The 8,581-nt window shown below is 41.7% G+C and overlaps 1 long non-coding RNA gene across 2 annotated transcripts in view; it reads right to left on the reverse strand.

The window, feature by feature from the left end:
- Positions 1-7,865, reverse strand: part of LOC119144220 — a 78,357-nt gene extending 70,492 nt beyond the window's left edge. For both annotated transcript variants that reach the window (XR_005103000.1, XR_005102999.1), the window contains exons 1-3: positions 7,832-7,865; positions 5,596-5,671; positions 4,306-4,445 (exon numbers count right to left, since the gene is read on the reverse strand). This is a non-coding gene — a long non-coding RNA (uncharacterized LOC119144220). The remainder of the gene's footprint in view (positions 1-4,305; positions 4,446-5,595; positions 5,672-7,831) is intronic.
- Positions 7,866-8,581: the final 716 nt, after the last annotated feature.

Below are 8,581 nucleotides of genomic sequence, written 5' to 3' on the forward strand. Positions count from 1 at the left end.
CCCTTGTCTGTCTGCAGAAAAAGTGAAACGGGAAAAACATCTCAGCAGCTGAGGGAAGAGGACTAGTTCCACTTACACACAAGGCAAAGCAGAGCACACAAGAAATACTTGGGCTTGAACAAGGAGGAACCAGCTGTGGTCTTGCCTGAAGCCCTGGGTTGCCTTAATGTGGTTCTGTGCATGCAAACTATTTCGCCTATACTTGAAGGGATTTCAGTGATGTGTAAGCCTCTGTGAGCTCCATCCATGTGCCTAGATGTCTCCCTCTGATGAGAACACAGAAACATCCCAGGAGATTTTTTTCTCATTCAGAAACCTTATACAGCTCCTCTCAAAGCTGAGAAATTTGGCAAGTGTATGGACCACAGTTTCCCAGTAAGACCGCCACTGTGTAATACAGCTAGTGGGAACAGATGGTAGTAGGCTTTCCATGTTTCTCTACAAGCCAGCAGGAAGGGGCTATGAGCTCACCCTTCTCCTTGGTGACAGTGTCATTGCAGGCAGGACCTGGTGCTGTCTTGGGAGCTGCTTCACTTGTCACATACCAGTTTTGGAGATTTCTGATCTTTTTCTGTCTCTAGTCAGGAGTAGCTTGACTCACATTGAAGACAGCATCACTCATGTTCCTTCCTTGTCAACAAGCTCAGGTCACTACTTGTAAGAAGGGAAAAAATTACAGCTTTCCTTTCCACACTAGGGATCTGGAAACGCTCCAGTAAGACCTCCGAAGTTCATAGCACCAAAAGGCCAAAGGACTTTTGGATGCTCTGGGTTTAGGGAGAAATACTGTGGCACACAAGAAGGGTAAGGGAAACAGAGAAATGGAGCTGAAGGAGCTCAGTAACTTGGAAAAATTAATTTCCCTACACATTTAAATTCTTAAATGTGGTCATCCAAGACTAAAAATTTTGCTCTGTGCAAGCAGAAGAATTTAATGTTCCACACTTTGCCCTTTGTGCAGACTGAGTCACATGCAATATTTGCTACAGGGTTTGTTTGACTTTCTTTTTCCTCCTTCTTCTCCCCCCACCCCCTTTCTTAACAATCTGTTTTACAGAGCAATTTAGGAGATGCCTCTGAGCATGCCAGAGAGGTGCTATATCAAAACAGAGTACACCTGACTAATTAACTAACAAAGGAGATGTTTGCAGAGCCAGTACCATTCATTTTTCATGTGACAATGCAGGCTTTAAGTATTAGCAACTACCTATCCAACACTGCCAGAAGGATGCAGTTGCCCTCTACACAGTCTTTTCTTTCTGCCTCATGCATGTCAGTTTGCTGTCAGAGATGTCCCAAGTTCCACCCTGATCTTTCCTTTGTACCTGTCCCAGTGACTTGTGAGTCATTTCAAATAAGGATATGGATTTTGTCAATGATATTAAATTGTGGTTCAAGAAGATTTAGGAGAAACATTTAAAAATGTTGCTAAATTATTACATTAGGGAACAAATTCCCTTTTCTCTCATGTTCATCAGAATCATTCCCCACTAATGAATACAGAGAAGAATGAATCTCCAAAGAATTTAGATTTGAGTTTTAAAGGAGGTTTAACGTTTGGATTTGGCTATAACTTCAATTTCCTTTCATGAATATTTTATTTAAATCCTGTATTAATCACAGAGCCACAAAGATAGCCTGCCTCCTGCTTTCTGCTTGCTCTCATTGTCTGTCACAGAAGCACTTTCTCTCAACCTTAAATATCTCTAATTAAAAATTTCCCTGAAGCCAACTGATACCTGTGTGATTAATGGGCTGGCTAATAAATAAAATGCACCATGCTACTTTAAGATCATTGTACCATAAAAGCATGGAAAAGGTGCCAGTGGCCTCATCATTTTGAAAGACATTTATTAAAGCAACAATGCAGAGGTCCTAAGGGTCCTGAAGTGCTCCACATCATTAATAACCAGATAAACCATACACTGAGAAACCTGCTTTAGACATATTCATTATTCTAAGCAAGGAAGCTATGCAAACAGCGGGGAACATCCAGAAGAGTGAAGAGAAGTGCAGGGATTGTTTCTTCAATGGATGAACATCCATCTCCTCCTTGGTGTAAGTGAATGTGAACAACAGTGAAGGACTGGATGTTGCTGGGATGAAGCCTTTCACTCCCAGATTTCAGGTTCAAATGCAAGCCAGGTTACTGGACCCAATTCCCATGTGGTGGCTTTTGTTTGGGCTTTGGGTTAAGCAGGCTCAGTAGAGGTTTGAGACAGCCTGAGGCTTATATCCAGGACTAGGGCAGCTTCTGTAGACAGGGGCGTGAGGACTCATTACAGCTTCATCTGCACTTAGGGAAAACCTCTTCTAGTGAAAGGAGCTCAGACCAGGTAATTGCATCGATGTCAGCTCAGTCTGACAGTCAAAGTGGTGTGCAGATGTTTCTCTGCAAAGAGGTAGTGTCCACCTCATGGTAATAAATACTGCAACACTGATGGTTCATCTTGGGTTAGTCCACAATATGGCAGTAAGATCTACTCTGGAGCAGATCAAAGAGAAGGGATGTAACCCTTAGCAATCTCTCTGCCTGGTATAATGTAACTGTCGGGCATACTGACCCAACCATCTTGCAGGGCAGGCAGAGATGGCAGAACCAGGTTCATGTCTCCTGTCTAGACTTTTCCATGCTTTGCAGTAAAGCGAGAAGCAGCCCTGTGAAACCAGATGAAAACACACACTCGTGCTCTGAAAGGAAGTACAACTCAGTGCAAAACTAAAGTTTGGTATAGCTGACTCGTGCTACACCAGTAAAAGGTTGACAGTGTGTAAGAAATAATGGGCATCAGCCCTTGCATCTCATCAGCCTCCGAGACAAGCAGTCAGGCCTTGTTTCTGTCACATTCACGTGTATCTTCCCTGTGCAACCTGATAGGAACCTGCTTCCATAACCCAGCTGCTCAGCACTCTGAACCCAATGCTGAAATGGTAATTATATATATGAATACTTTGCCTTTCCTCTGCCCCATTTGTGTCACTATGTGCACTGGTTAGTAAAAGGTTCCTCACTCCTTGTTTACCCAGAGCTGTCACAAGAGTTGCTTAACCCACTAATACATACCGTGAAACACACCTGTGTTATAGATCCAGAGAAAAACCACCAAAATCTTCTACTGCTTTCTCACCAAGGCTATATTCAGCTTTTTCCCTGCACCCATGGTTAGGCAGTGAGGTAGGCAAGGAACGGTCTCTATCTCATGCCATGCTCTATGGTTTGGTCAGCAAAAAAAAGGTAATCTGGAGCTGACACTGCTATTTAAATGGGATTCTCTCCCTCGTGAGAGAATGGTGTCAACTGAGCATGACAGCAGCCAGACGAGTAGCTTATTGAAAAAATTCAGCATCCCAAACCCGCAAAAGCAGTTCCCATCACCACTGCCATTTTTGATAGCAAAACCCTTGGGGACAGCTGTATTAATAATTAATAGACAACAGCCATCTGTAGCTCCTGCAGTGACCTGTAGTGAGAGGTCAAGTAGTATCACTAGTCATTCCTGTCTTGCTATAGCCATCAAAGTGAAGGTCACTTCCTTCAAAAGGGCAAAATGATGGTCAGCAACCTATACACACATTCAGATGAAATACCAGCTTACTATCAGCACCAAAACCAGACATTGTCCCTGCCCATGTCCATGAAATTAACCCCATGACCACTCTTCATCTGAGTAAAATTCATTCTCTTACCCTGGTTTCCTCTGCCCTCCTGACACATTTTTCTTTTCAAAATTTCTTAGGTCTCTTCACGAGGTCAAAATGAGTGGCCAAATTCATCCATAGCTACTTAAACCAGAAGTCACAGCTGGCCAGATTAAGTCCTATCCAACAAACAAAATTAACCTTGATCTAGGCTCAGCCATGCTTACCCAAGGCCTAAGATATCTCTCTCAAGGTCCTTGTGGTGTAAACATCTGTATTGGAGACAGCTGTCCAGGTGCCTGCTCTAGCCAACGGAGACCAAACCAACAAAGCCAATAGTGGTTGGGAGAAATGATTCACACTGAACAGAAACATCCACTTTTGGCTAAAATGGATGCAGGATTACACTGGTTGACTGACTCTCCTCTGGCTACAAAGGGGGACTGAGGTGAGCTACTGAGTTGTAGATGCCTGTATTCTCAAAACATGTGTTCACTTCAGATGAATCCCACTCCAGAGTACCCGTTAATTTGCTTAGCTGTTCCACTGAAATGACTAACAATAATCACAGTCGAGCTCATAGTGCATAGATCACAGAGTTATTTAAAAACTAGCATGTTTACTCCCTCCAAAGCTAATCAAAACCGTAATAAAAATAAGTCCCACCTGTTTGCGCTTGTGCAGGAGGCCTCTGGTGACATATAAACGGCATGCATTTTTACTGACCTCATCTTGGTTACGTCATCAAGACTTCCAATGTCAGCCACATTTCACCAGCCTGACACACGCAATTGCATAAGACGCATCTGTAAATACAAGTCATTTACACTGCATTAAATATATGCTTCAGCTGAAGCCCATTTGACATTCATACAGCAGATTTATGTCCTCTCGCTTGTTCCTGTGGAGCTAATAATATAATGATATAATACACCTGCAGTGTTGGGGTGGCTGTAGTTATGTGAGGCAGAGGTTTTCCTCAGCCCCTCAGGGTGGTTAAGGTGAGGTCAGCTTCACAAGGGGGGAAAAAAGGAGTATTATGTATGTGTGGCTATCACTAGAGACTGTGACATCTGTAGAGCATTTGGAGTTGTCAGTGGTGAAAACATGTTAAAAATGGTGGAGTAAAAAAGCAGTAAGAGACCCACTAAGTTTCCAGAGATGATCTTCACATGTCATAGGGCATTTGAGGTTGTTTTGTTCATGGAGAATTCAGTGTGCTCTGCTTTTCAGGAAATATCCTTTTTTTTTTTTTTTTTAACCCCATACCGATGTAGAAAACTATTCCTGTGACACTTGGCTGCAATTCCAGCCCACAACTGAGAGGTAACTCCATATTGCAACTTTCTATTCAAATTTTATCCTCAATCTCAAATTATTCATCATTCAGAATAAGAGGATGGGGCGTGATATTTCATCTCAGGTGATTACACATTAGAAACAGAGAGAAAAAATATGTCTTATTATATCATCTAAGAACGAAAAAATCAATAACCAGCTGTACAACACTACAAATGCCAAGCCAGTAGAGGTGTCTTGGTCAAAAAAATGAGGGCGTGAAAGGAATCATAGGAAGCTTGAAAGTCCCCTTAGCAATTTTTTCATTGTAAGTGTAGAAAATTATCTGAAGCAATGACAGAGCATATTTCACAAATGCTTTTAATGATCCACACAAAAATTGTTTACTGCATATCTGCTTGGTTCCATTTACATTCTTTCTAGCAACATAAACTAGCCAGCTACTGAAGACGGTTGCATAAGAAAAGAATATAGTGGCCAACATATAATATAGCTTAGATGATCCTGTCCTTTTACAGATGCACTTAAAGTTGCTTATATCAACTGCAAAAGATTAGAAGACGTATTTAGAACTTAACATATTCTAAGAATATTTGAAAACATTAAAAAAAAAATCAGACAGCAACTTCAAGGGTGAGGTTGTACACAAATACTAACCGTTAATGGACCTGTGGCATTCAATTTTAAGCGTCACTTTTGCCAAAAAAAACGTAGTTCCAAGACAACTGAAATACTGCAGGAAATCACATCAAATTTTGACGTTTAGTTTTCAGAAGAGGAAGAAGCTTTCAATGTAAACAAGATCCACGATACTTGAAAACCATGTTTGTTTGCTTTTTTAATATCATAATTGATAATACACATTTTTAATAAGCCAAAACCTAAAGAAAGCCATTTGGATTTTTTTCAACCCATTTCATTCCACTTGGAATTTGTTTACATGTTACCTATGCTGACAATGTTGATTTTATTTTGTTTTCCAAGTCAGAAGGTAACCAGACCTCATAACCTGGAAATCATCTCAGAGAGATCTCTGCCGTTTTCTCATCTCAGATCCCAATGCTAGAATTTCAGAATCTGTTCCACTTTGCAGGATGTAATGGCACATACTTTCATCCTAAGAGTTGTGCAAGACAATTGCCACTACCTTGCCCGTGTTAAACTTTCAAAATCATCTACAAAGTGAAAATCATCAGTCATCACTGACATGTCTATACAATAAAGGAAGCCTCAGCGCTGGATGCTTTCAGATTGTACATTATTTAGTCCATACAGATGATAGAATAAGAATAGGTACATGGCAAGAGTAAAATTTACATACTTAAGATTTATTCTGAGAATCATCATTGCCAAATCACACTCTATGTTGCTGCTCCATTGCTTACAGAAATTATGGGGAAAAAAATGCACTCTTGATAGCACATGCTGCCAAGAAAAGTGATCATTTCACTTTCTGACACACAATGGCTGCACAAAATACCTCAGATTGTATTTAATGAATGAATGACATCATAAACTTGTATCAGACACTGCCAAGAGCACAGCAGTATTTTTTTCTATGATCCCTCGGTAGCGTTGGCTAAATAGAACACATTTGTATTGGAGTCACATCGTGTTTTGTGTGGTACTCAAGACATCTTCTAGAGCAAGGCAGTGAAAAGCTACTCATGCACATTGCATCTGGCTCACTATTTCACAAAGTATTTTAGCTTTAATGTACAGACTAATGTTCCTGCAGTTTCTGAAATAGAAATCTCCTAATCCTGGCATCTGAGACATTGCTGCACTCAGATGATAAAAGCCTGGGTTCATTTTCATTTTTCTCTGTTTACAAGTGTCAATTCCTTTGTGCATTTCTCAAGAGGTTGGTTGTAGAGCATGGCAGGAATTAGTTTTCCCCTCTTGCAGAAATGTTAGTGATTTCAATTCCTTCTCTTTGTCTCTCCCTATAGCTTTACTTCAGATGAGCTGGAGACCTTTTAAGAGTACTATACAAAAATCCAGAGGAACCATCTTCACACAATACCATGAGCAGAAACAAGAATTTTAATACTGGTTTTGCTCATTATATGCAAAAGACTTATGGATGAGTTTTGGGCAATCTTCTCTGTTGAAGATGTAAGAATTAATTAATTTAATAATACAATTGCAATAATTCGATTGGTTTTCTGATTTTGCACTGACTCATTCCCTTCGTCTCACAGATCTGTGGAGGCAGAATCCTCCAGCACAGGGATGATAACAAACAGCTGGCACAGGAGAAAAAAAGGAAATAACATGTTTCAGTAGTTCCAGGGGCACTAGCACAACCATGAACAAGGAAAACCCAGGCTCAAATCCTCTATTTAATATATTGCTTCTTTACACAAAGGGATGCAATTGTAAGTGGAAAGGCAGAAAGACACAATTCAGAGTACCTATGACTTGGAATTTCAAACTAAATCACCTACACCCCTGAAGAATATCTGCTGAGCAAACGATTTTTATGGGGAAGATCATCCTTCAGCCTGTATCTCCCACTTGTCTTTCTTAAGCACCTGAAATATTGGCCTGAACCTGAGAAATTTTCTCTGACAAACATTATTTTTTATATATAATTACCCTAAATAAATGGATATTAAGAACTTGACATTACCAATTAAAACACTAATTTGACAGTTAATTTCCAGCAAAATCTAGTTAGCTACACATCATAGAAATATTTAGGTTAGAAAAGGCCTTTGAGATCACCAAGTCCAACCATTAACTAGTACTTCCAGGTCCACCACTGGACCACATTGCTAAGTGTCGCAGCACTCTCCAAACTAGCCAGCTGCAACAAGGTCTTTTACCATCTCATACCAACATCTCTTCATGCCAGTCCCTCTGCTGTCTTCTCCTAGTCTCTGCTCACCCAGGGCATGCTCTCTCTTCCCTCTTCTTCTTCCTCCTCTCTCTCCCTCAGCTGCTCCCTCTTCACTGGCTGCCCAACCCCTTAACAGAACCAGCCACACCTGCACCTTATCTACATCAGCCAACCCACCACCCCTGAAGCCAGCCCACAGCTGTATGTTATCAATGCTAATTAACCCACCTTCATTCCTCTACAGCTAAGACCACACCTACATATTTTTTAAACACCTCCAGGGATGGTGATTCCACCACCTCCCTGCAACAGGCTGCCCATGTTCCAGTTCCAATGCTTCAGAACCCTTTCAGTGAAGTTTTTCCTAATATCCAGTCTAAACGTTCCCCCTGGTGCAACTTGAGGCTGTTTCCTCTTGTCCTGCCACTTATTATCTGGGAGAAGAGACCGACCCCCACCTGGCTACAACCTCCTGTCAGGAAGTTGTAAAGAGCAATAAGAACCCCCCCGAGTGTCCTCCTTTCCAGGCTGAACACCTCCAGTTCCCTCAGCTGCTCCCCATCAGACTTGTGCTCCAGACCCTTCCCCAGCTCCGTTGCCCGTCTCTGGACACATTCCAGCATCTCTACACCCGCATTGAAGTGAGGGGCCCAAAACTGAACCCAGCATTCAGGGTGCAGCCTCAGCAGTGCCGAGTACAGGGGGACGGTCACTGGCCTGGTCCTGCTGGCCACACTGTTTCTGATACAAGCCAGGATGCTGTTGGCCTTCTGGGCCATCTGGGCACACTGCTGGCTT

This window comes from Falco rusticolus, chromosome 3, assembly GCF_015220075.1.
Source record: "Falco rusticolus isolate bFalRus1 chromosome 3, bFalRus1.pri, whole genome shotgun sequence".
Lineage (NCBI taxonomy): Eukaryota > Metazoa > Chordata > Aves > Falconiformes > Falconidae > Falco > Falco rusticolus.